This window comes from Clytia hemisphaerica, unplaced genomic scaffold, assembly GCF_902728285.1.
Source record: "Clytia hemisphaerica strain Z4C2 unplaced genomic scaffold, Clytia hemisphaerica genome assembly, whole genome shotgun sequence".
Lineage (NCBI taxonomy): Eukaryota > Metazoa > Cnidaria > Hydrozoa > Leptothecata > Clytiidae > Clytia > Clytia hemisphaerica.
The window spans coordinates 1,725,549-1,751,682 of record NW_027104146.1 but is presented as its reverse complement, the minus strand read 5'-3'; the positions used below and the strand labels follow the sequence as shown (position 1 = coordinate 1,751,682).

At 35.3% G+C, this 26,134-nt stretch overlaps 1 protein-coding gene and 1 pseudogene across 1 annotated transcript in view; both read left to right on the top strand.

The window, feature by feature from the left end:
- The window catches only part of LOC136813906 (pyridoxal kinase-like), a 217,365-nt gene that overhangs the window by 120,095 nt on the left and 71,136 nt on the right, over positions 1 to 26,134 (top strand). The gene's annotated exons all lie outside the window — the stretch shown is intronic.
- On the top strand, positions 1,841 to 12,712 carry LOC136813964 (uncharacterized; annotated as a pseudogene).

The following is a 26,134-nucleotide window of genomic DNA, read 5'->3' as shown; positions in this document are numbered from 1 at the left end:
GACTGAAAATTATCAAAGATATGCAATAATAATTGGGATAAGGGATGGAGTCAAAATTAAAACATAAAGGTGTGCTCAAAGCTCAGAAAGTCACATCGTGCCACATCTCAGTTTGTAAGCCTAACAATATTTCAATAAGCAGTGTCCTAAAAATTAAATAAAAGAAAATCAATCCAAGAATGTTCAGCTTGACAGATCTCTTCCTGTGAACAGTTATGAACGCTGAGAAAGGCTCAAGTGAAAACTCTACAAAAAGAGGAGGGTAACCAGAGAGGAGACAGGGGTTGTTCAGCCAGGGAAATCCCTCAATTGCGGTATACTGCAATTGCGGTAGTTTTCATTCGTGTTTAGCCTACAAAGGCTTATAACGACTACATATAGCGAGGGATTTCCCTGACTGTGGTTGGTTGGTTTCTAGCAATATTTCTGGAAAGAAGTTTCCCCATTGAAATATTGTCAATTTCTAAAGGAAGATTTTTATGTGAACTGGACAGCAAGCAATCGGTTTTTCCTTTTTCCACCTCAAAGATTTATTGGGAAGAAAGTAGGAGAATAATAGACATAAAGATAACTTTCTGTAAAACAAAAGAATACTCTGACGATAACAACCTACCATAAAAGGGTCTCACGAAATTTTCGAAAAAAACAATAGAGCAAAAAATGCAAAAAAACTGAGATTACATATTTTATAAAGCATTGCTTACCTTGTATCGACAAAATAATTTCCAAACCAAAGGGCATTATTACAATCATTTCTTCCTTTTCCAACAGTCTGGATTCGTTCACGTGGCTTGAATTTCTTCTTTTACTTCTTTTTTCCTTGCTTGAGTAGCAAACCAAATATCGAAAAAATCTATATCGAGCTGCAGAGATCCACCTAAAACTTATATTTGATTAAAGTAAACCAATAACAAAAATTGGAACGCAGAAAACTGAGGTTACGAAGTCTTTCTCTTTCTCATTATTGAGATATATTTTGAATGAAATCTTGCAGCAGAAATGCTCTTGGTCATAATGGTGAAGAAAATAATCCATAGATTGAATGATAAACCATAAGTTCGATCAAATACAAAGACATCTTTCAAACAGAGAAACTTTGAGTGACCTGCTAAGAAAAGTCTCCCACCCCTTTGCTTTGTTGAAAAAATGAAGTGGACTTAAAGAAATTTCCATACAAAATATTTCCAAGACCGTCCAGATTCCTCACACATACCAAATTAAAATCGAATAAAAACATTCGAAAAAGAGTCATGCGCGTGTGTTCGATGATAAACATTCGAATCTTAAAAAGCTAGTTTACATGGCGAAAATAGAGAAAAATTGAAACAAGGCTCTATTTATACTCGCGCGTGGAGAAAAACATAATTTTTCGAAAAATGACGTCCTTAGACAACTCGAGTAAAATCTCCTAAAACATATTTTACCAAGTTTAAAAAAATTCAATTTGCTAGTATCATCAAATTTTCTCAGTAATCAATAATTCGTTGTCAATATTTGGGGTTCATGATTTGTAATTGAAAAGAACAAAAATTTTGACAGCGAAATTTAGTATCAGCAAAATTTACAGCAGTTTAATTTTCTTTTCGTAATTTTTGAGTGATTTACCCTGAGACAAGTTTAGGGAAGCTTGCCTGAATATTGTAATAGGGCATCTGAATAATTTGAAAGATACTGAGCCTGTGCGGTTAGCATGTTGTCAGTTTTATAATTGTATCTCCTCTTTATATTTGCAGGCTTTCTAAAACAATGCTATGATGAAAATATGCAGAGAATCAAATTTATGTCATTAACATTAGATAAAGACCTACGAGAATAGATACACAAGATTTTCCCAAAACTCATGCCTGGTTTCAGCTATTTCAGATTGAAGCCATTTGGAGTGTACGAAAAATTGGAGATCAAAAGTTCAATGCAGCTAAAATCTCTCAAATACCAAGGAAATTTAGTGGTTGCCAATGAGCCACCATTAGGTTATGTCCCTCCTACCACACTATTACCTTCAACTGTTAGTGATCTACCAGTGATCACCAATCGATCAATTTCAACTGCTGGTGGTACGTCTACCATTCCTTCGACCACTAATCCGTTATTACGAGCAAATGTTGGTAATCCTATATTGCCTGGTGGTACATCTACCATTCCTTCGACCAATAATCCATTATTACGAGCAGATGTTGGTAATTCTACATTGCTGGTGGTACGTCTACCATTTAATCGACCACTACTCCATTATTACGAGCAGATGTTGATAATTCTACATTGCTGGTGGTACGTCTACCATTTAATCGACCACTAATTCATTATCCAGCAATTCCTGGAAGCATTACGTGATTCATTCCTTTTCCAACATACGAATGAACCTATTAGATGTCGAGGTACTGACGAGCCTTCACTGATTGACCTCATCTTGACAGATGAAAGATCTAAAGTTCCTAAGCCCTTTAGGAAAAAGTGATCATGGCGTTCTCTCTTTTAGCTTTAAATGTTATATGGAACTTAAAGCACCAACCAAAACATACACCTACCACTTGGCAGACTTTAAGTCGAAGAAGATCACCTGCAAAGAATCAACTGGACGAGAGAATTCATTGATACTTCACATGGGTTGATCGAGGAGCTCTGGTCAAAATTCAAAACAGAACTTCTTCAACTCTGAGATCAATTTGTCCAAAGAAAAGAGTTAGGAGCGCCACACTGGAAAAAGAAAGGGAAAATTCCAATTATAGTCAGGTAGAATTAGGTCATAAACTGGCAAAACCGGGACAAAAATGGTGTAGAGATGAAATTTTGCACAAGGGTCCAGGAACATGTCAGTAAGCCCCACCCCACGAAGATGGGAACACCCTCAAATTCATAATGGCGGACATGATACTTTTTTCTACAATTAATCAAGGGGGGAGGGTCCCTTGATAACTGATTTTTAATAGTTTTCAAATGTCAAAAATAACTCTACACAGGGAGATTCCTCTCGATGAGTGGATGAAGAAAATGGGGTGACTTTTGAAATTTGGACCACGTGATCCCGAGATGACCTCTAAAGTCAAAAAAATGACGATTTTGATGACGTCAGCATTTTTACAGAGAGCGACAAATTGGAACATCGACAAACTTATCATGTAGCCCCGATCATGGGCTTTCAGAAAAGTATATGGTTTAATATGTTTAAATCAGCCGTTGGCGAGATAAAACGATATAACGATTTTAAAATCGTTTAAAACGCTTATTTTTACTGAGTAAGCACTTTTCTGGGTAGTTATGCAATTCTACCTGACTATTAATGCTGAACTACGTAATGACATCAAAGAAAAGAGGCGACTTCACAGGATCTGGCTAAAATCAAAATCATCACCCACAAACAGACGTCAAGCAAAAATCCGATATGTAATCGCGAGGAACCGTGTCAATCTAAAGAGGGCACTAGCAAAGAGAGAATACGATCTAGCCATCGGTGAAAACTCAAAGAGAAACGCAAAAGCGTTCTGGTCACATGTCAGAGGCAAACTTAAATCAGAAAAAGGAGTTTCCCCTCTTCTTGAAACGCCTGATGACAAGACATCCCTTAAACACGAGGACCAAGAAAAGGCCAACATCCTGCAGAAACCATTCTGCAGTGTCTCTACTAAAGGACCGGAAGGTGATCTACCTGATTTTGACAACAGAACAGATAAAATACTTCAACAACTAAACATTACGAAGGAAGTGATAACAGAACAAATCAGGAATCTCAATGCGAATAAATCAATAGGTCCAGATGAGATTCATGCCTCAATGCTTATTGAACTTCGTGCCCATATTGCAGAACCACTATCAATCATAATGAATAAAACTCGAGGAAGGAAACTTACCTAGTGACTGGAAACTAGCATATGTGACACAAATCTATAAAAACAACGGAGAACACAACCTTGCTATTAACTATCGTTCCGTAAGTCTAACTTCAATAGTCTGTAAGTTGATGGAAACAACGATGCGAAAACATATCATGGGACACTTTTTCAGCAAAGAACTTCTATCGAACAAGCAATATGGTTTCAACAACAAAAGGTCAACAGTCACACAGCTTATCTCCTTTATAGATATGTGATGCGAATCAACTGCAAAAAGTGAAGTGCTCGACCGCATATACTTCGACTTTGCCAAGGCATTTGACACGGTACCCCATCGAAGACTTATGATGAAACTAGAACGCTACGGGATAAACGAATCAATTCTGATCAAACCGCAAGCAATTAGTGAGTGTTAATGGTGCAAAATAATCTTTAGATCCAGTGATAAGTGGCATTCCTCAAAGAAGCGTGCTCCGTCCTCTGCTCTTTGTTATTTATATTAATGACCTACCAGAACATGTTTATATCAAGCATTTTCTTGTTTGCAAACAACACGAAGATTATAAAGGAAATCAATTCCATTCTTGACTCCTTAATCGTACAACATGACATTGAAGCACTTGAAAGATGGTCCCGCGAGTGGCTGTTAAATTCCATCCGACAAATGCCATGTTTTAACGATAGGTAAATTCGAGGAACATAAAGCATGCACACCCGTATCAACTAAATGGAGAGCAAGTTGAACTTGTCTTCACAGAAAAAGATCTCTGTGTTTTGATAAACTCAGAACTTTCATATGAACATATCGCTTAGTGAGTAAACAAAGCTAATTCTATGTTGGGATTGCTCAAAAGAGGATTTCAAGACCCTAGTCCTCACGTATTCCAGACACTTTATACCACCTTTGTACGACCACATTTAGAGTATACTCAATCAGTATGGCAACCAAGATTACGTTGATCTATCAACCTGAACGAGAGTGTCCAAAAACGTGCGACAAAACTAGTAAAACCAATCTCACGGTTACAATATGCAGAAATACTAATAGTAGGGGCCACTATGTCGTGAAAAAGCTTCCCGTGTGCTTCAGCTTGTGCAAAGGGATTTTATGATTGAATATTGTTCCTTGAAGGTAGAAGATCAAAATTTGAGAGGTGGGGCCTGGTGTGACCACCCGTTGCCATGGAAACGGACGTCATTGGTTACTATGGCAACCAAAATAAAAAGTCGTCAAAATTGAAAAGTTTTTGTTTCATTCGAAAGAGCATGAAAAACTGATAAAGAAAAAGGTCACAACCTATATCTGAAAATGAATATATTAGGAGATATAAAGAAAATAAGGCACGATGACGTCATCGAAAAATCAAAATTTGCCAAAATTCAAAATTTTTTGGTTTTTTGGAAAGAATACCTTCCAATGAACAAAAAATATTATTACGAAAAAGTCTGAAAATCCTTTTTAAGAAGTCTATGAGCAAAAATTGATATTTTTAAATTTTGCCTGTAATGTGTTTGGGCAAGCTCCAACCTTCGACAGGCAAAAAATGAAATTGTCAATTTTGACCAATAGACTTTTTTTAACGAATTTTCAAACGTTTTCGTAATAATATTTTATGTTCACTGGAGGGTCTTCTTTGCAAAAAACCAGAAATTTTCGAATTTTGGCAAATTTTGATTTTTCGATGACGTCATCGTTTTATGACGTCATTTTGCCTTATTTTCTTTATATCTCCTAATATATTCATTTTCAGATATAGGTTGTGACCTTTTTCTTTATCAGTTTTTCATGCTCTTTCGAATTAAACAAAAATTTTTCAATTTTGACGACTTTTTATTTTGGTTGCCATAGTAACCAATGACGTCAGTTTCCATGGCAACGGGTGGTCACACCCGGCCCCACCTCTCAAATTTTGATCTTCTACATTCAAGGAACAATATTCAATCATAAAATCCCTTTGCACAAGCTGCTGCACACGGGAAGACATAGTGGCCTCTCCTTGAGTTTCGAAAGTTTTTCTGTGAAAAGGTCCAGATCCACATCTATGATAGTAAAAACAACACCAAAAAAAGTTTATTAAGGTATGTGTACACCTTTTTTCCGATTTTTTGTCAAAAAAAATTTTTTCAGTCAAAGTGGAAGAAAAGTTACTGGATTTCATTTTGGTAAAATCGCGATCTTAAAATCTTTTTTTGATCCAGAGTTATAACCATTTAAATTTCAAAACAAAGTTCGTCTTATGATGGATTATTTACTCAAATAATTGTCTCTTTCGGAAACAACAAAGACAAAAGAGAGAATTCAGCTGATGTTTATTCTCACCTCTATTGAATAGTAATATTTTTGACACATTTCACTGATTACTCAAATAAACAGCAATTATCTCGTTAAAAATTTCAAATTGATGTAGAAAAAAACTAAATTTTACCACACAATACTACTTTTAACGAAGTTAAAGTCACCCATAGCATTTAGATATCGACTTCATTCTTTTTTTATGAGATTCACAAAAGATTATACTTAAAAAGTGTCTTGGGATTTTATTTCTAACCGAGTTGTTTTTCCTCAATTTACAGATAACTGAAAAAATCTCATTTAAATTTACTTTTTTATCGATATTTTTACAGAATTTAGGATTTAAAGAGTTAAAGTCAATCCCAAAGAAAATCCCAAGACACTTTTTAAGTTCAATCTATTGGGAACATAGTATCGAAATTATTGTTTCCAAATTCAAAAGCTATGGGTGACTTTAACTTCTTTGAAGTAGGTAAGGTTAAAATTCTTAAGATTTTAATTATATCCTGCCCAGTTTTTTAAATTCAGCTGAAACTTTTACCATTAGAAAGAGAATATTATTGGCTTTCAGAAAATATATACTTTTGATATATAAAATTTGTTGTTCTAAAGATATGATCAATTAAAGAGAATGTGTCAAGAAAGGTGAACACATACCTTAAAAGGACGCGACCATGTAGTAGAAATCATGTACACGAGCTTCAGATGAATTTCCATAATGGAGTACGCTGTGAACAAAGCAAGTCCTTCTTTTAAAGAACTATCTTAACATGGAACGCGCTTCCAGAGTACGTGGCAGAAGTAACATTGATAAAATCGTTCAAGAATAATTTAAACAAAGTATGGGCAAACCATGACCTACGCTATTTATTGTAAATAAACAAAGACCAGTTCTAGAGGCCAACGGCGTGCCTGATTTTTGTAGTCGTTGTAATAATAATTATTATTATTATTACGAGCAGATGTTGGTAATCCTACATTACCTGGTGGTAGTGCAGAGGTTGTTCCCATCAGACAAATCAAATTCAAAAGAAAGTGGAGTATTGATAGTGGTTTCTAGAAGCAAAACTGTAACTTTAACTTTCAAACCGGATAACCAAAAATTTGACCGCTACTAGACCGCTCGTAATACCACACCAAGACCAGTCTGATTTTTAGGTACTTTAAATCGTTTGGAAAGTCACATATATGATATCTTTCTTTATTCAGGTTAAAATCTCCTAAACGAAAAATAACTCTAAGCGCTTTTTGGCTCGAAAGAACATGAAATGATACTATGTACAGTAAAAGGAAGTTTACAATGTGTCATAATGAATAAACAACAGTAACATTACAACAAAAACAGATCAAACCAAATCTATAAATAAATCGAAGTATTAGGTGTGTGGAGAAGAAATAATATTTAATATGATATTCTGAAGATTTCTGCACCAATAGTGGAGTAAGTACTAGTGTTATCGCATGACTTCGAGTGCAATACGAGAAATATTGTGCGTGTTCCGAGATTTCTCCGTAATAATTTTCCGAGTCTTTAGGTGACATTTTAGAGATTAGGAAAGAAAGACGTCATATTTAAAAGTTGGCCTAGAGCCCGGTTCGGCGTGCCGTATCCGAGTTTCCGTACGACTGAAAGAGAAGAAGGAAATGATGAATTTGAACATAAAACACTAGACTAGCAAACTAGTCTGTTAATTAATTAATCATGTCAGAGGGAGGGCGGGAACATATAGGCGGCGGGCGTTTGCTAGAATAGCGACCTTAAGCAGAGCGGCGGTTAATACCGCCGGTTAATACCCAGGGAGGCGGAAGTTAGGGATGACCACCGCCTTCCGCCCGCATCCTTGTAGGAAAGAACTTAAGCAGTTTTTACGCGAAAAAAAACAAAAACAAAACATTGAAGAAAGAGTCAAGGAATTGAAGTCAAAGTATCCAAATTGTTGTAGCAGATCAGTCAAAAAAAATGCGAAGCTTGAGAGAAGTAAGGGAAGCAATTCTATTCGCTCATGCAGGGATTGTTATTGATGCTTATGAATTTGTCCTCCTCCACGATATGAATAGATCGAAAAACCCTGATTTTCCTTATTACCTTATTGGAGCTACTCTGAATTCGATTGAGAAGTACTTTCAGCGCTTGAGTTAAAATAGGTAATTGCGTGAGAATAGGTGTTGAAGTGAAAATGGGTTTCAATAGAGAGAGGGAAAAAGTAGTAAACAATAGATTAACAGATGCGGCAAGTACAAAACGCCTACTACCTACTACTTAATACTTACTACCTACTACTTACTACCTACTGTAAAATAGCTCAAAACGGCTCGAAATTACCTTTAAAATATTCAGCATGTTAAAATTAGCAAAATCTGAAACTTTGGTGGTAAAAAAGTTAAAACTTCTTCTTTTATCGTACTTTGAAGACTTCAAAATATTTTCTCTCTTTTATTTTGTTTATGACTTTTTCCCGCGCTTTTTCTATAAAGTTTACAGACGCACTTCTTCGTAGAAGAGAAAAATATTTCCTTCGCACACTTATTTATTCATGTCAGTTTTATTTATAAGAATCGACCAATCTAAAAAGTTAAAATACTTTAAGTAAGTAGAGCCCTATGTTTCACTGGGTACTTGCTGAAAATCCTTTGACATGTCTTTGACATTTATTGACAAAATGACTATTGACAGGGTCGTTAAATATGACCTTTGCAGACTTCATTTTATGTAGAAAAAATTCTTATTGTGCTCAATAAGATGTTTTCAATATCGCAAGGTAGAAATTTTCAGTAGGAAAATACTACAAAGAGCTGTTTTAGAGGTTGACCATGTCAAAGTATTGACGAAATGAAATTTTTGATAAAAATATTGACACAGTTAATGAATATTAAAAGCTTCGCAAACCAATTCCAAGAAATATTTTGGCAACATTTGATATGATGCAGATCATACAATAGGATAGAGATAGATTGACCCTCTATTTATATTACAGAGCTTTTTTAGACATTTACGTTTATTCTTATCGTCTTATAATAAGAGTCATAAGAGGGAGTATGTTTAGGAAAAAGGAAAGTTCTTATAATAAGAGTCATAAGAGAGAGTAGGTTTAGGAAAAAGAAAAAAATCAAGATAATGGCCTTTTGTTTTATACTTCAGTATACTTATATGAGGCGAAGAGAATATTTACTCACTACGTAAATATGCTAAATATTCTTTTAGATAACACTTTTTTCAAGTAAATATAAAGCAAAGTCTTGTGTGTTAGCATTCAGATATTACAAAACCAATTTTTGTGGAATAGAGATTTCGAACAAGCGAAGGAGAGTTCTGGTCTGTAAAGTATACAAACTGAGTAGGTAGTAGGTAGTAAGTAGTAGGTAGTAAGTATTAAGTAGTAGGTAGTAGGCGTTTTGTACTTGCCGTTAACAGATGTGCTATTTACTGTCTCTCCTACGTTGTGACTTTTCTAACACGGGGGTAGAGTTTTCTTGCTAAGGATTTCACAAATGAGCAAATCTATTGTTTAGGTGAATTTTATTATAAGAACGTTTTTAAGCTAAAGACACCTTTAATTCTTATAAGGCGTGAAAAGCTAGACTGTATTAATAAGGCGTGAAAAGCTAGACTGTATTAATAAGGCGTGAAAAGCTAGACTGTATTAAAAATATCTTTATAAAGATTTTATAAACGAAACGAAAGTGTTTTTAAATTACACGTTTTTTTTTTTATTAGAACACCTAAAATTTGGCTGAGCCTGGATGTGCTTATTTTTTTAACAATTTTCAGCCTGAAATGTTCTTAGATGCGTTCTTAAATTTTCAGACTACTCTAAATCGACAATATCATGCAAAATAAAAGAGCACTTGAAATTAGTAAAATTTGGACAATATTTGACTCTCGATTTAGAAATCCATTCCTAAGTTTGTTTAAAACTGCTTGAAAAGAGGAAAAAATTGTAGTTTCTTGTCATTTTTTTCAAAACTGAGGCTGGGCATGTTCTTACGATGTTCTTAATTTTTCGACGAATTTCAGCCTCAATGTTCTTATAAACTGGGTTGTAATAAGAAAAAGACGTGTATCAGAATAAGGTAGTAGAAATAGAGTTTCATCTCCAGTAAAGACCTTTAATACACACTTTCTTTTTTAAAAGAATACACTTTATAAGAATGTTCTTGATGAAAGTTAAGAATATGCTAATAATATCACCATCATGAAATTTTGCTACTCAAGCTAAGAATGCCACTTTTAGATCATTCTCAATTATAAATTGTCAATTACCCCCAAGTAAGGCTCACTTCTTTCATAAAATGCCATTTTATGCTTGAGACGTAAGTACTAAATGTTAAATCAAGTCTGAAATATGATCGTAACCTAAGAATGCTGTAACTGTAAGAATATTTTATAAGTATTATATTTTATAATGGATTTACACCATTCTTATAAAACAGCGTGTGTCTTGGCTCCATCTAAATGTTGTGGAAATTACAGCAGAGTGAAAATAGGTTTTATCTTTAAACAAGCCTTAGTTCCCTGTTAAACGTTGTCAAAAATACGGCGCGGTGAAAATAGGTTTTCATTTCAATGAACCAAAGCTGCTGCTTAATAACATCCTAATTCAGTCATCTTATACTCCAAATAATGCTTATAAAAACGAAAACCTATATTCACTTTTCGTAATTCAGTCATCTTATACTCCAAATAATGCTTATAAAAAAGAAAACCTATATTCACTTTTCCTAATTCAGTCATCTTATACTCCAAATAATGCTTATAAAAAATGAAAACCTATATTCACTTTTCCTAATTCAGTCATCTTATACTCCAAATAATGCTTATAAAAACGAAAACCTATATTCACTTTTCCTAATTCAGTCATCTTTTATTTTCCATTGCACCATTACTTGATGCATAATAACGAAGAATACCCTTTTAATAATTGTTCAAATAAAGAAAAATCAAACAAAAATAAGTTACATAAACACGCTCGTGAAATTATGTTAGACCCCCGTAAAGAGAATTTTTGAAATAAAAGATGATCTCCTCCGCTGCAGCTTCGAAAACTCATACTCACGCAGAATACCTCCCCTCACGCAGACCTATTTTCACATCAGCGCTATAAGTACTGGTGATTCGATTTGGACAATCAGAATTCCGATGAGTGTCTTGCAAATTTCAGATTTAAGAAAAACAATGTCTATTTATTGAAGGAACTATTTCAAATACCGGATATTATCACATGTTACAACGGAACTAAGGCATTGTATTTTTCTAAAACGTCATAGTCACGCGGCTGAGGTCGAAAAAAGTGGCTAGAAAATGATTTTGGAAACTTGCGAATTAGTATATGCTATGTAGATTCCAAAATCAAAAAGTTTCCACGATATTATCGTGCAAGTAATGACTAATTGGCGATTTTTTGCGTTTCCAGGCAAAATTCAAATTAAAAAAAAACCTATATCACATGATAGAGCTCTTCAAACTGAGCAAAAAGGTGTTTAATTTTGCATAAATTAATGCAGATTGTGGGGAAATTCCCTGTTTTCCATCAGTTTTTCACCCCAAATAGGCCAATAAATTTTGATCTAGAGAAGTTGGGACTTTGGTGTAATACACTTTTTTGCTCAGTTTGAAGAGCTCTATCATGTGATATAGGTTTTTTTTAATTAGAAGACCCTCCAAAAATCGGCAATTACTCGTTACTTGCACGATAATATCGTGGAAACTTTTTTGATTTGTAATCTACACATACTAATTCGCGAGTGTTCGTTGTTTTTTTTTAATCTAAAAGATGTATCACGAAATGAAACGTTTTTCGACCTCAGCCGCGCGACTATTATGCACACCCAATAAGATATGGAGATATGGTTCCTTTATTTGCCCGATCTGTACCTGAGCTTTGCATAATTAATTACTACGTGTTAAACCATGTTTGCAATAACTTTTCAAGACTCTTAACTGGATTCAACCACCCATGGATGTCATCTCAATCACTGAAGAGTTATGCACAAATCATTCATGATAAAGGAGCAGCCTTGGATTTTTGTTGGGGGGTTCATTGATGGCACTGTCAGGCCAATTTGTCGCCCTGGTCGAAATCAGCGTTTGTTATACAATGGACACAAACGAATCCACTCAATCAAATTTCAAAGTGTCGCAACCCCTAATGGTCTAATTGCAAATTTGTTTGGGCCTTTTCAGGAAAGAAGACATGACAGTGCTATGTTAGCAGAATCTGGGCTTCTAGCACAACTTCAAGCAAACTCCCATGGTCCAAACAATGAAATACTGTGTTTATATGGAGATCCCGCATACCCCTTGAGAATCCACTTACAGGCAACTTATCGTCCACCTGGTCTGACGCCAGCACAAAGGCTTTTCAATAAAAGTATGAGTGAGGTGAGAATTTCAGTGGAATGGCTGTTCAAAGAGGTTGTAGATTATTTCAAGTTCATGGATTTAAAAAAGAATCTCAAAATAAGACTAAGTGCTGTTGGTAAGATGTACACTGTGTGTGCATTACTTCAAAATTGTAGAGCTTGCTTGTATGGAAATCAAGTTATTAGATATTTTGATTGCCAACCCCCAACTCTGGACCAGTATCTTATTTAAGTACCATATCTATAATATTGAGAGAATTGTGTTTCTATTTTAAAAACATGTATTAAAACAACTTTTCTGAAAATTACAATAAATAAAAATGTTTTGTAGTAAAGTAACAAAAAAATATTGCTTAACATAATGTATATACAAATAAAATATTTGAATTTCATTTTTTGTTGATAAAATGCTGTTGTATTAATGTTCGAAATTTGGTATAAATACAAATAAAATATTCTACTCTATCTATTTACACGATAACTTGTTTTTGTTTTTGAAGAATTACATTGGACATACATGTTTTTTCTTTTATAAGCATAACATTTATAAGCATACGCAGGCTCAGTTTTGGGTACCTAAACAATTGCTCTATTGTTTGAGAACAATAGAATGCTAAGCATATTGCGAGCCTGATGTAGGGGCAGACACTTGCTTATAAAAAAAACATGTATATAAATAAAATAATGAGAGGCAAAAAACAACCCATTGACGTGATATCTAGGAAAACTTCTTTCAACAAAGTAAAAATTGCAGGAGAATTCCAAGTCATTTAAAATATTCTGCTTGTTGTGTTAGCTGGACGTAGAATAGAAAAATTACACGAAGCCCCATAAAAACTCTATAAAAAATCAATCTAATCTTTTCAAAGGAGACAAGAAGATGGAGGGGTTTTCATCACTATTTCAAATTATATTGCGGAAAGTTAACTGTTTTATGGAGTTACAAATGGGATCTACCCTAGCAGAACAGCTTCTAAAAACTGGACAACAGATAAAAGTACGTAATAACAAGTCTTACTGATTATTTGTATTAGGATTATTTTGCTGTAACAAGAGCTGCAGCATGGTTTGGTTCTGTTGAAACATTTGAAGTTCAATTTCTTGTTCCTTGAGCTGTTAATCCACTTCCATTTTTTCACGCAAATATTGAAGACTATCATCACCAGAACGACGTTGCTTTTTCTTCTGCTGGACCTTCTGTTCATCATCTCCTTTGTTGTTTCTGCAAACGTTTCCATGCATGTCTGCCGCATGTCCTGTGCAACTTCTCGATCATTCTCTGCTTTTTTTCACTCTCTTCTACCTGCATTAGCTTCAAAAATTCTCCTTCCAAAAATGTTTACCTCTCTCGGACTGAACGGTGAGTAACTGCAAAATTTGGCTTATCGATACTATTTAACGATTCAGCTATCAACTTCCAACATTCGCCTCTTTTGGGTGTACCCACTTTGTAATTGAAAGGTTCGTGGGTTAAAATTTCTCTGTATAACAACTCGTCATGAATTGGTGTCCAAAACATTGGTGACCTGAAGAAATGATAAAATTATATTCAGAAAAATAAACAAACTCCAACAGACTCTGACTAATGCTTTTCTCACAGCAAACAAAGTTTTGGGACCATAAATTGTAGACCGAATTACACATTGGCTACCAAGTAAAGTGGACAAAAATAAGACTTTTAATCCTCAAGCCTCGCTCTGTTAAAAAGTCACAGTGGTTTGACCTATTTGGTTTGTATGCACGCAAAGCTACATAATTTCTAAGTAATAGAAAACAATACTTCACTTCTTAGAAAAACAAGTAACATAAAAGCTGTTTAGAGAGAAAGATAACTCACTTTCTCTTGGGTTTTTCAGTTGATTTGGCAGCCAATTTGGATAGTTGTCAAGCAGGAAGGTCAGACATTTTCTTTGTGTAGCCTTGTTTTCGAGGGAACGTGAAAAGACTGATTTCACGTCGCGGGATATTATATGGTGATCTTCGTAGGGGGATTCCCATGCTGACGCATGCGCACTAACGCTATTTTGACCGTTTTGCCGTAGCCGAAGCCAACCGCCGTGGGCTGCTTAAGACCGCTAATAGGTGCTGCGTAGGAGAACGAGCAAAAGTTGGTGAGAGGCTCCTGATAAACAGACTAGAACATTCTGCCACGGCTTCATTTTGGAGATTGTGAGAACGGAGGAGTGCTTTTTTTTAATTTTGAAGGGAGAAAAGCTGACAGACCACTTTGTTTTGAATTTTGGGTGGTGGAGGAGCCACTCTTCAAGTTTTGAAACTTTTACATCTTTAGTTGTTTTTGTTATTCATAAATTCTTAGAAAGGAAAATTTTGAAAAAATTTTGACACTACATCATAATAATCAATAATTCTGACACTTTTAATATCTCACGATAACCTAACACAGGTTTTCAAGCCGTACCAAAAATTTTTTTGGTACGGCTTGAAAGCTATTTTTAGGTTATCGTGAGAATAAACAGCGTTTCCTGGTTAGTTTAAAGAAACTCCAGAGATTATCCCTCTCTTCACTCTCAATGTCATTACTGCCAGGCTGGTGTCTGACAGTCCGATCCTCTTAAACAACCTGTCCTGACTGGCAGCATGGAACGTACCAGCTAAGCACAGGAAAATTACACGTACACATAGAAAATGAAATGAGAAACTTATAGAAAATGAAATGAGAAACTTATAGAAAAATAGTTACTTTTAATAGTTAAAGGGACATAACACTACTTGCGAAATTTGTAAACAAACTGTATGCAGCAGATACAAAATCAAAACAAATGTCACATGTTAAAATAAAAAATCAAACCAAATATGGCTAATTTTGATTGTTCAATTGTTTTACAAGTTTGTTTTGGACACGTGATTTTAATTGTTCTCTTTAATGACACATGGTTTGCGTGATGTTTACATTTTACTACTGTAATGTCCCTTTAAGATGTCATATGTTGAATAACTAAAACTCCAACCTCAAAACAATGACATATGGGTGCATAATTATTATTAAATTTTCATCTACATACAACTATAATTTTTGAGAAATCCCACTTGTCCCACAGTATACTTGTCCGATGGTACATTTGTTAGACCAGTTGTTTGACAGTTATTAGTTCGACACCCATTTGCTCGACTGCATGTTCGACGACCACTTGTTCGACACTCTTCTCTCAACCAACTGGTCTGTTGAACAACTATATAGATTGTCGAACAAGTGGATTGTCCAACAACTCAACTGGGTTGTCTATCATTTTGGCACCCATTTGTTCCACAACCCAAATGTTCGACGTCCAATTTGACAAGAATTTGTTGAAGTAAGCTGTGGAAAAAATGGGTTGTTGAACATGTGACATACTTATCACTCATTTTTCTGTAAATTGTAAGTATGTGTACTACAAAATTAACTTCACACTTGAAGATTTATGGCTAAATTTCCTCTATGTAAGTAAATATAAGTTTTGGAAAAAATACTAGAATTGAGTAAAACATAAGCATGGGGAAAAAAATTAATCATTTTTAGATGTTGTAAGAAGACTTTTAATATTGCATAATTTGAAAGAAAATATTTTTTGGAGAAATTTGTCAGTGCTGCTTTACCATAACTGTATTTCTTCTCAAAACTGTGTAATTTTATCATAGGGATAGATACCAGTACGTATTAAACTTAAAACAAAGGGATAACCAGGTAGATATTCACAAAGGGTTGTAGCGCTTCCAATACACACAACATTGTGTCAGTGTCGTGTAGTAGTCTCTGGTAGTCCAACAACTATATATTTTTGATAAAGAACCTTTTACTTGTGAGTCCTGGAAAGTTAAAACGTCTTATGTGTTTGAATGTCAGTAAATAATTGTTAGCTACTGTATCTGGGTCATCCCTTTGATTACCACATGCAAACCTAGGAAAAAGAAAGCTGAAATGAAAAAAAATACTCACAGTCCATAGTGTTTGCAATCTGAATACTCCATTCCTAAAATTGAATGAGTTATGAATAGGAAAAGATAACAAGTCAACAAGTTCTTATAACTGATGTTACAAGATTTTCCATCTTCTCTTGCCTCTCAAATCAAAACAAAAAACAATCTAAAATGAGCCAAAGAATTTTGCATGCAGAGAACCATGAAGAAAAGCCACATATACACAAAGAAGAGACTCATCAATAAGAAACAAGAAACAAAGCAACATCTTTTCAAATAATAATTTCCACTAGAAGTCAGCCATTATTTTTCCCTCCTCAAAAATCAAAACATTACGATCTGCGACTTTGACGGAAGTTTTCATTTCTCATTTCAGAAATTTCTCAAAGTTCGATTCATTTCTACAACGCCGAAATCTGGTGTTGTAAGATTTGGGCTTCAGCTTAGCCGTTTTTTTCCTTCTGGGGTTTCGCTCCAGTCGGGCTTTCAGCCCTTGCCGCCGACAAAATTTCTTCCTACGCTTACCTAACTCCTACGCTCACTTTTCCCGCGTGATACCGTTCCAGCCCGACTGGCGTGCCAGTCTAATAAAACACTTATCTGATATTCCGATGGCGGTTTGGCGGCCGCCAACCCTTACAAATTTATGAAAAGGACCGTTGATGAGAACCATTTTAGCTATCTAGCGTAATGAAAAAGCAACCTTTATCTAGAATATTTCCTCAAGGGAATTAAATTGCCTTATTTTAAAACGTCACAATGTAAACATTGCACTTCATCGTGTAGCTTTTTTACAAATGACATTGGACAAGAAATCCTTCTCGACGTAACAAACCCTACTATCGTCAGGTACATCAAAATCAAAATTGGTGGGTTTGGTACAGGCTAGGATAACACACGAACAAGAAAATTGAAAAACAAATTTTTTCGACGTTCCCATGGACAGGACGATTTTTCATGTTTCAATAAACAAGTAGAAATGTAAACGTAAAGCATAACTATTATAAATAAATGTTCCCTTTTAAAACTTTTTTGAAGAAACTGTATAAGTAAAATAAAATGTAAGATACTATGCAAGCATACAACAAATAGATAACAAATCTAAGATTTAACTATTGACATGGTCAGAGAGGAACTGAAAAGTTTGAATCCTAATAAATCATTAGGAACTGGCCAGAAAAATTAATCATATATCACCTTTTTAGTACTTCATAGCTCGGCTTGATTATCGGACACTTACTCAATCCCAGAAATTTCTAAGATTTAGTAATGTCCGATAAAACTTCAAAATCACCATGCCCCGGTACTTTAGCACTTACCTTAAGGGAACTAATTTTTGCGGGAACTAATTTTTGCGGTTTTTGCGACATTTTTAAGCTTCTTTTTAACGTTCCTCACTCGTTCCTCATTTATTCCTCAGGAATGGACTTTTTGTGACGTTATTTTGTAACGTTCCTCACTCGTTCCTCATTCATTCCTCAGGAATGGACTTTTTTTGACGTTATTTTGTAACGTTCCTCGCTCGTTCCTCAGGAATGGACATTTCTGACGTATTTTGTAACGTTCCTCACTCGTTCCTTAGGAATGAAGATTTGTGACGTTATTTTGTAAGTCTTCCGATCACTTTTTATAATTTGTCTCGTTTTTAAACCTGTATTGTTGAGCAATGAGAAATGATTTTGATTTGAAATTTTCATAAGATATGTACTCACTTTAGTATAAACTACCTGTAAAATAATTTTTTTCTCTAGAAATTCCAAGTTTGAATTTTGAGATGGCGTCTTAAAATTGATTACGTGATAGGTTTCGGGAAAGGTCTATTAAAGATCTATTGAACTATGTCGAGACAAGTAAAGATTTTCAGGGATAGAATGACAAGTAAAGATTTTAAACAATACATTGTACAGTGTTGCAACTTTTCCGTCTGTAGACGGAAATCCGTCCAGTTGAGATTTAGAAATTGGCTTTCCGTCTTCAACAGTACACTTCAAAAGAAGAAAAGGGTATGTAATTTTACATATTCCGTCTAGATTCACAAAACTCAGTTGCAACACTCTGAACACTGAAAATTAGAAAAAATAACCAAAAATCCTACATCAACACCTTCACACATAAGAAAATTCAAGGTTAGCATAATTAGCTGTAAAACAAATTAAATAGTGATTATCACATTGTGTAGAATTTGAATTCAATCTAAAACAACAAAAATTTGAAAATTAAGTGACAGATAATTTTGGAAAAGATTTAAAAAATCCCACTTATCTATATACTGTTTTGCAAAATTAAATATAAATTGACAATGGCAAAAGTATCAACAAAAGCAAATGATGTAATTGACATTGAAGAACAAATTTCGGATGTTGAAAAGGAAAATCTGAATGCATCAACAAGTACACCAGCAAGGAAAAGGAGTTCAATACTTTCATACTTCAATCGTGAAGATGAAACTGATGGCGAAGATGAAAAAGACAAAGATCATGTTCCTGAGGATGAAGAAGAGGATTCTGATGATTCTGATCTTCCGTATACACCAGTAACAAAGAAACCTAAAACAACAGTTACAAGAGGGCGTGGCCGTGGTCGTGGCACAACTCCTGCTTCTGCTGGTCGTGGTGGCAGAAAAAGTAGAGATTTCTCAAGAAAAACATCCCAAAATAAATTCTACAAACAAATAAGTGGTCTCGACAGACCAGTGTTACTTAATATCAATAGAGTCCTCATAGAAAGTGAAAAAATTTCAATGTCAGATGTTGCTAGTCACATTCAATCAAATGTTGACATAAATGCAATGGTGAGTGAATTAGAAAAGTCAAAAAATGCTATCTTCAAAGCTATGCCAAATGCATGGAGATATGGTGGTGGAAGTGCTGCCTACCAAAGAATTGATTTTGCATTTCCAAGCGAGATTTTCTAAAAGAAATCGAAATTCACAATCAAGAGTTCGCTATACAGTTTAGAGAAAAGATTGAGATGGAAACAAAATCTGACGAGTTCATCAAAATTCTTTCCAATGTTGAATCAAAAAGTTTCATCAAAGATCTGGAATGTCAAGTAACAAAGTTTAAATCTGAAGGTATGATTAACAATATTGATCGTTGTCCATTCCATGAAGTTGTCTCAAAAGTTAGTCACTCAAAGAAGCCAACCAAAACTGCTGTAAAAAATTCAGTCAATGCTATTGAACTTCTTAGTAAAGCTGGATTTAGCCTATTAAAGGATGAACTAGACTTTTATCGTGTCCCTGGCTCTATTGCCCCTAATGCTCTCAAATGCTCAGCTTTTAATTTAGCTGCACAGTGTGGAAATCTTGATCTTGTAAAAGCTTTCATCAAGGTAGGAGTTGATCCTTTAGCAATTATGCACTCCAATGGGGAAACTCTCATCCAAAAAACGTTAGATGACACATCATGTCCTGCAGGATTCGCATCTGCTTTTGATCATCACCTCAGTCCTGAATTACGTTTAAAAGTAGAGCTAGTTTTAGCACATTTGCTCAACATCACTGGTTTTCAGAGAGCATCTGATGTGCCTTACGCTGAAACTGAGCAGGAAATCAATAACAACTATCTTACAAAGATGATGGAGGCAGTTGGAAACAGCTCAACACTCGGCATTCCTATCAAGGTTGATGACGAAATTGACGCTGAAACGGGTGGTGAATGTCTCCAAAAAATTGGACAGATCTTACATCCAAGAGCTGCTGCCATTCTTTTGAGTGATGGTGTAGTAAGAAATTACAATTACAACGACACCGATATCGAGCAACAAATGAAAGATGTCATCAAAATGGATCTTTTGGATGCTGAACGGTGTGTGCATCCAAATTTGGAAATGCAAAAGTTTTGCAACTTGAACAATGATAACAGTGATAGAAGTAGTGATTATGATGATGAATTTTGAATATCATTCTCTCTTTTGATTCTATTTTTATTTAGGTTATATTGGTTTTAATGTATGGAATGTCTGCTCCATGGATATCAATATTGGCTCAAAATATGTTGTACCCGACGGGGCTTCTCTTGTAACAATGTCATCAAACATGCAGGAAGTTCAAGGAAATGAAATTGTGTTGAATGGGATTAGTGTTCCTGTCTTTGAAACGGTAAAAGAGTATATGTACTTGTGTCAGGTAGATTGGGATGGTGAACTGCCATTTCTGCTTGAACTTTTGAAATATTGTCATATGATTCAATTTGACAAGCTTTTGAAGGAAGTCGTCAAAAAGATTGAGGAATACTTTCAAGAAGAAGGTTGGGATTTTGAAAACTCAGATGATGATTTTACTAAAAGATTTGGATATGATTATAGGAAATTTCTATGTGAACACTTCAATTTGGTTTGAATGGTTGAAGCACTTAAGGTCGCAGAGCAGCTTGATAGGTCGAAATTAAGTGAGAAGCTTACAACTGCATTATTCATTGAAAATATCGAAAGTGACACTGACAATGAACTAAAAAGAAACCTTCTTAAAGAGATGAATGATTTTGATGATAGCTTCGAATCAAGGTTTACTGAAGAACTTTTGCGGAAGCGCCAAATTGATTCAGAATCTTCCAAGTTATCTAACTGTATTTCAAAGATTGAATCTGAAACCTTTTTGGAGGACCTGAAGAAAGAGTGTGAGATATTAAAGGAAAAAGAAATGATAAAATCTTTAAAGGTTTGCCCCTTTCATGAAATTGTTTCAACCATTGTAGATATCGAAAATTTGTCCGAAAGTCTTTTGAACATTAGTTGCAACGCACTGAAGCTGTTACATGAATTTGGATTTCCTCTTGGTCGAAAAGAAGTTAAAGTCAAACGAGAAGAGCGATTATGGTTAATACCACCACACTTTTCATCAAGTCAACTGCTGCCAAGTATGGTAATCTCCAGCTAGTGAAATGTTTTGCTGACATGGGAGTGAATTTTCTGGAGAAGGTGAATTCGAAAGGTCAAACCCTGATGCACGAGTTAATTGAGTATTTGGAGAACACAGAGTGCTCTGCTGGATTGTATTCTGTGGAACACAAGAAAGATGTTTCACTTGAAGATGATCAAATAAATGATGTTGTGTAAGTCTTAAATTACTTGCTACAAATCACCGGTTATGAAAGTGTTGACAAGATACCGTACATCGAAAGTGAAGTGAAGATTGAACAAAAGTATGTGGAGGAAATTATGGATGATGTGCTTGACCAACAACGATGACTACCCGGACACTGATGAAGCACAAAATGAAATGCGACAAAAGATTGCTACAGCCGTAAAAACAGATAAATCGGAGGCTAAACGAGATATTCGTCCTAAGAAATCGATGAAGAGATTTTCTGATTACGATGATAGAATTGTATGGTAAAGTCATATTTCCGGAAAGCAAACTGAAGTATTAAAAATGACAAGAGAACATGCCATACGATTTCATTTTTTGTTTTTGTTTTCTTTTTGTGTTTTATTGGGTTATTATTTTTTCAGTTGCTCATTTACTATCTGATTGATCTGAAATACTAAATATTATGTCAGCAAATTTTTATGAACTAATTTTTAATTTGATATTAAAACTCCACAATCGTAGTCTATTTTGTTGCATCCTGGCAACAAATAATTATTTCAACGCCTTAATTAATTCAAAAATGAGGGGAATGGATGGCGATCATGAAATGAAGTTGGGTGATGTTGGAGTGGAAGTCTTTCAGGTGGTGAAAGAATACCTTTATCTGTCTCATGTCAATTGGACAGGGAAAGAATAACCTCAATTTTTGTTTTGTTTGATTTGTTGCAATATTGTCATATGATACAATTGAAAAACCTTTTATCGGAAGTTGAAGAGAAATTGTATTATTACTTCCAAAATTGTTCCTACAGCAATGACAAATTAGTTGTTTCAGAAATTGTTTATTGTATCAAATTGGCTGAAGATTTACATCTATCTGAGTTGTATGAAAGGTTAGATAAGCTGCTCTTTAAGCAAGTCATGTCGAACTCGAGACAAAACGATGGAGAAAATCTTAACAAAGAGCTCCTTAAAAAAATTGAAAATTACATAACCAGTATTTAGCTGGACAGAGAAAAGATCGAGATCAAAGTGAAATCAGAAGAATTTCTCAAAATTGTCAATGATCTTAAATCAAGAAGGTACATAAAAGATCTTGAGCACGAAATTTCTAAATTGACATCTGAAGGCATAATTGACAGTATTCATCATTGTCCTCTCCATCGAATCGTTTCAAGTATTATTCACATGGATAAGCCAAGTAAAGCTATTATAAAAAAGCTCATAATGGTATTGAAATGCTTGTCAAAGCTTGATTCAGTTTAGAGAAGAAAAAACTGCACTTTTATAAAGTCCCAGGTGCATTTGCCCCCAATGCATTGAAATGTACAGCTTTTCATTTAGCTGCAGAGTTCGGTAAACTTGATCTTATTAAAACATTCATCAAAGTAGGAGCTAACCCGTTGGCATCGATGCTTTCCGATGGGCAAACAATAATCCATTATCTTCAGAAAACTTTGGATGACTCATCATGCCAACCAGAATTCGCATCAGATTTCGATCAAAGCCATCGCAATCCTGCCTTAAGATTGAAAATATTACAAGTTTTAGAACATTTCCTGAAAATCACTGGTTTCGAGAAAGTATCTGACGTGCCCTATGCAGAAACTAATCTTGACATTAGTGACCAATATCTTACAAAGATGATGGAAGCGGTTGGCGATAGTTTGCTACTCACCATTCCCATTAAGATTGATGATAGAATTGATGCTGAAACTGGATGTGAATGTTTACAAGAGATTCAAAACGTTTTACATCCCAGAGCTGCTGCAATTCTTGAAAGTGATGGAGCTAGAAATTATGATTATAACGACACCGATATCGAGCAACAAATGAAAGATGCTATCAAGATGGATCGATTGGATACTGAACGTTGTCTCCATCCAGACGAAGCCATGAAAAAGTTTTCCGACCTCAACCAAACTGTTGATGTTTTTCGTGTCTACTCATTTGATTTTTGTAGAGCCCTCCATCGTAGAATGTTCGAAGAAGTCATGAGTGAATTAGGAGAGTTTTTACATCCAAGAGTTGCAAAGATTGTGAAGAGTGTGAACGATGAGAATTACACAGGCACTGATGAAGCTAGCCTGTACCAAACCCTACTATTTTGATGATTGTACATCATTGTACAATACATTGTACATCAAACTTTTAAATGAATTCTTGGAAAAGCTAATCCAAAAGTCAATAAATCAATAAAAAATTATTTTGCCTTTTAGAAAGGAATTAGTCATATCTATATACTAAAAGTCTAATTCGTATTGAGCTGTGGGGGGGCCATTATGGATTTTTTTCCAAGTCTCTTTTTGAATCGAGCTCCGAGCGGGAAAACAGTAGAGTGTCCTTTTTTCGAGGCGGAGTACGTTTCTTTGGAGACACGGCACCGGAAAATAGCCTACGGTTCCTTGCCGATCAGGAAACGTCGCGCGGTTCGGAAGCGTATCTCCGTTTTCGAAATTCTACTTTACTGGTAATTTTCGTAAAAGTAAAGCAAGAAGCTCATTGATTAATCTGGTCTCTCTGCTCTGGTCACTGGTGCCATCGTTTGTACATGGATAGGGAATGGTCTAATGGTCATGGTATCCTGTTTCTTAAATAGAGAACATTTTGTTATGGATTTGTACAGTTGTTCTTCAGAAATTATTATGGGGCTTATTGCAACCAACCATCTTAACAAAAGAACAAAGACCGACCAATGGAAACATTTACTTTAGCCCTCTTTAAAATTGAGGGTGGCATATTTTTGCTGCATGGTAATACATCCAAGTAACAGCTAATTCGATTGACTTCAAAATATGCCAATTTTGCCCTGTTTGCCAATTATTTTGCATTCGATTGACAAAAATTTGGCAAATGTGGCAAAATTTGAGTGCCATAAATGCCAAATAAAAAAGATGTGGTGAATCTGGCATTCTTGGCATTTTTGGAACTTACCTCCATACGTCTCCATACAAAACACTGTTCCCACGAGACCTGTGTTCTTTTCGGCTCCAATTTTGCCACTTTTGCCAAAGTTTTTGAAAAATAGAAGACCTTCCAATGCTAAAGCAAAACAATGCCGATCGGCAATTTGATTGGTTAAAAAATCGTTCGCTTTACAAACGCCGACAGAAAACTGCTGACTAAGCATCACAAAACGGAAATCAAAATGGCAGAGTAGCGATGTACAAATTTGCCATGAAGCTGTGATCTTTTGACATTGAAATTGTGGATTTGGCAAAGTTGGTGAGTAGGGCAAATTTGGAAGCCAATCGAAAGGGCTGTAATTTGGTAGTCTTTGTAGGCGGCAATCACAGATATGTCCCGACCGACCGTCCGATTAGACCGACCGACCACCTCACTTTGTAGACCGACCGCCTCACTTTGTAGACCGACCGCCTCACTTTGTAGACCGACCGACCGCCTCACTTTGTAGACTGACCGACCGCTTCACTTTGTAGACCGACCGACCGCCTCACTTTGTAGACCGACCGACCGCTTCACTTTGTAGACCGACCGACCGCCTCACTTTGTAGACCGACCGACCGCCTCACTTTTTAGATTGACCGACCGCCTCACTTTGTAGCCCGACCGACCGCCTCACTTTGTAGACCGACCGCCTCACTTTTTGTAGACCGACCGACTCAATTTTTAGACCGACTGACCGCCTCACTTTTTAGATTGACCGACCGCCTCACTTTGTAGCCCGACCGACGGCCTCACTTTGTAGACCGACCGCCTCACTATTTGTAGACCGACCGACTCACTTTTTTAGACCGACCGATCCGACTCACTTTTAGACCGATCGACTGACTCACTTTTTAGACCGATCGATCGACTCACTTTTTAGACCGACCGACTGACTCAATTTTTAGACCGACCGACCGACTCACGTTTTAGACCGACCGACCGACTCACTTTTTTAGACCGACCGACCGACTCACGTTTTAGACCAACCGACTCTTTGTTTTATAAGAACACTTTATTTTCCATCATTTTTATTATGTTGTAAATAGGAAAAGGTTATAGTTATTATGACACCATTATATGATAAAATGAATCATTCTAATTTCATTCAGATTTATATACATTAAATTTATCACTAGCACCTCTTCAATTAACACTAAACCTCATTATAAAAAATATTGACATTATCCTATCTTCCATTTCTTTGGGTTCCTTTGTAGTATTGAGCGGCTGATATTTTTCATTTTATACCATACCAGTTTTTTGTCCTCAATAAATTCATGTTGTCTGTGTAGTAAATGGTTTTGGCCTTCAAGCTTATAACTTCTTGCTTTTAAAGTATTCAGTTGTTAATCATTATGTCTATATAAAAAGTAAAATGGTTAATCGGGAAGGAAAATAGGAAAAAAAACTTTTTCTAATCTGTGACACATTTTTGTTCCCTGTGTTTTTTGTTTACATTGGGAATCCGCCATTTTTCTTTTAATCCGTTCACATAGCAACGTGATAGACCGTATATTTTATAGCCCGGACTTTTACGGAAGATAGCTATGAAACTCAACAAGGCGATATCTCGAGATTGGAAAGGAGTTAGGAGATGGTTGACCCCTCATTGGATCGGGAATTTAATAGAGAATAAGTTGGGAAAGGTAAGAGTGGGTATAAAGAAACTTTAGAAAATATATATATTCAAATTGGGGCATTTTGGGTCCGATGACGTCATCAAAACCTAAAAAATACAATATCTCGAGTTTGAAAAAA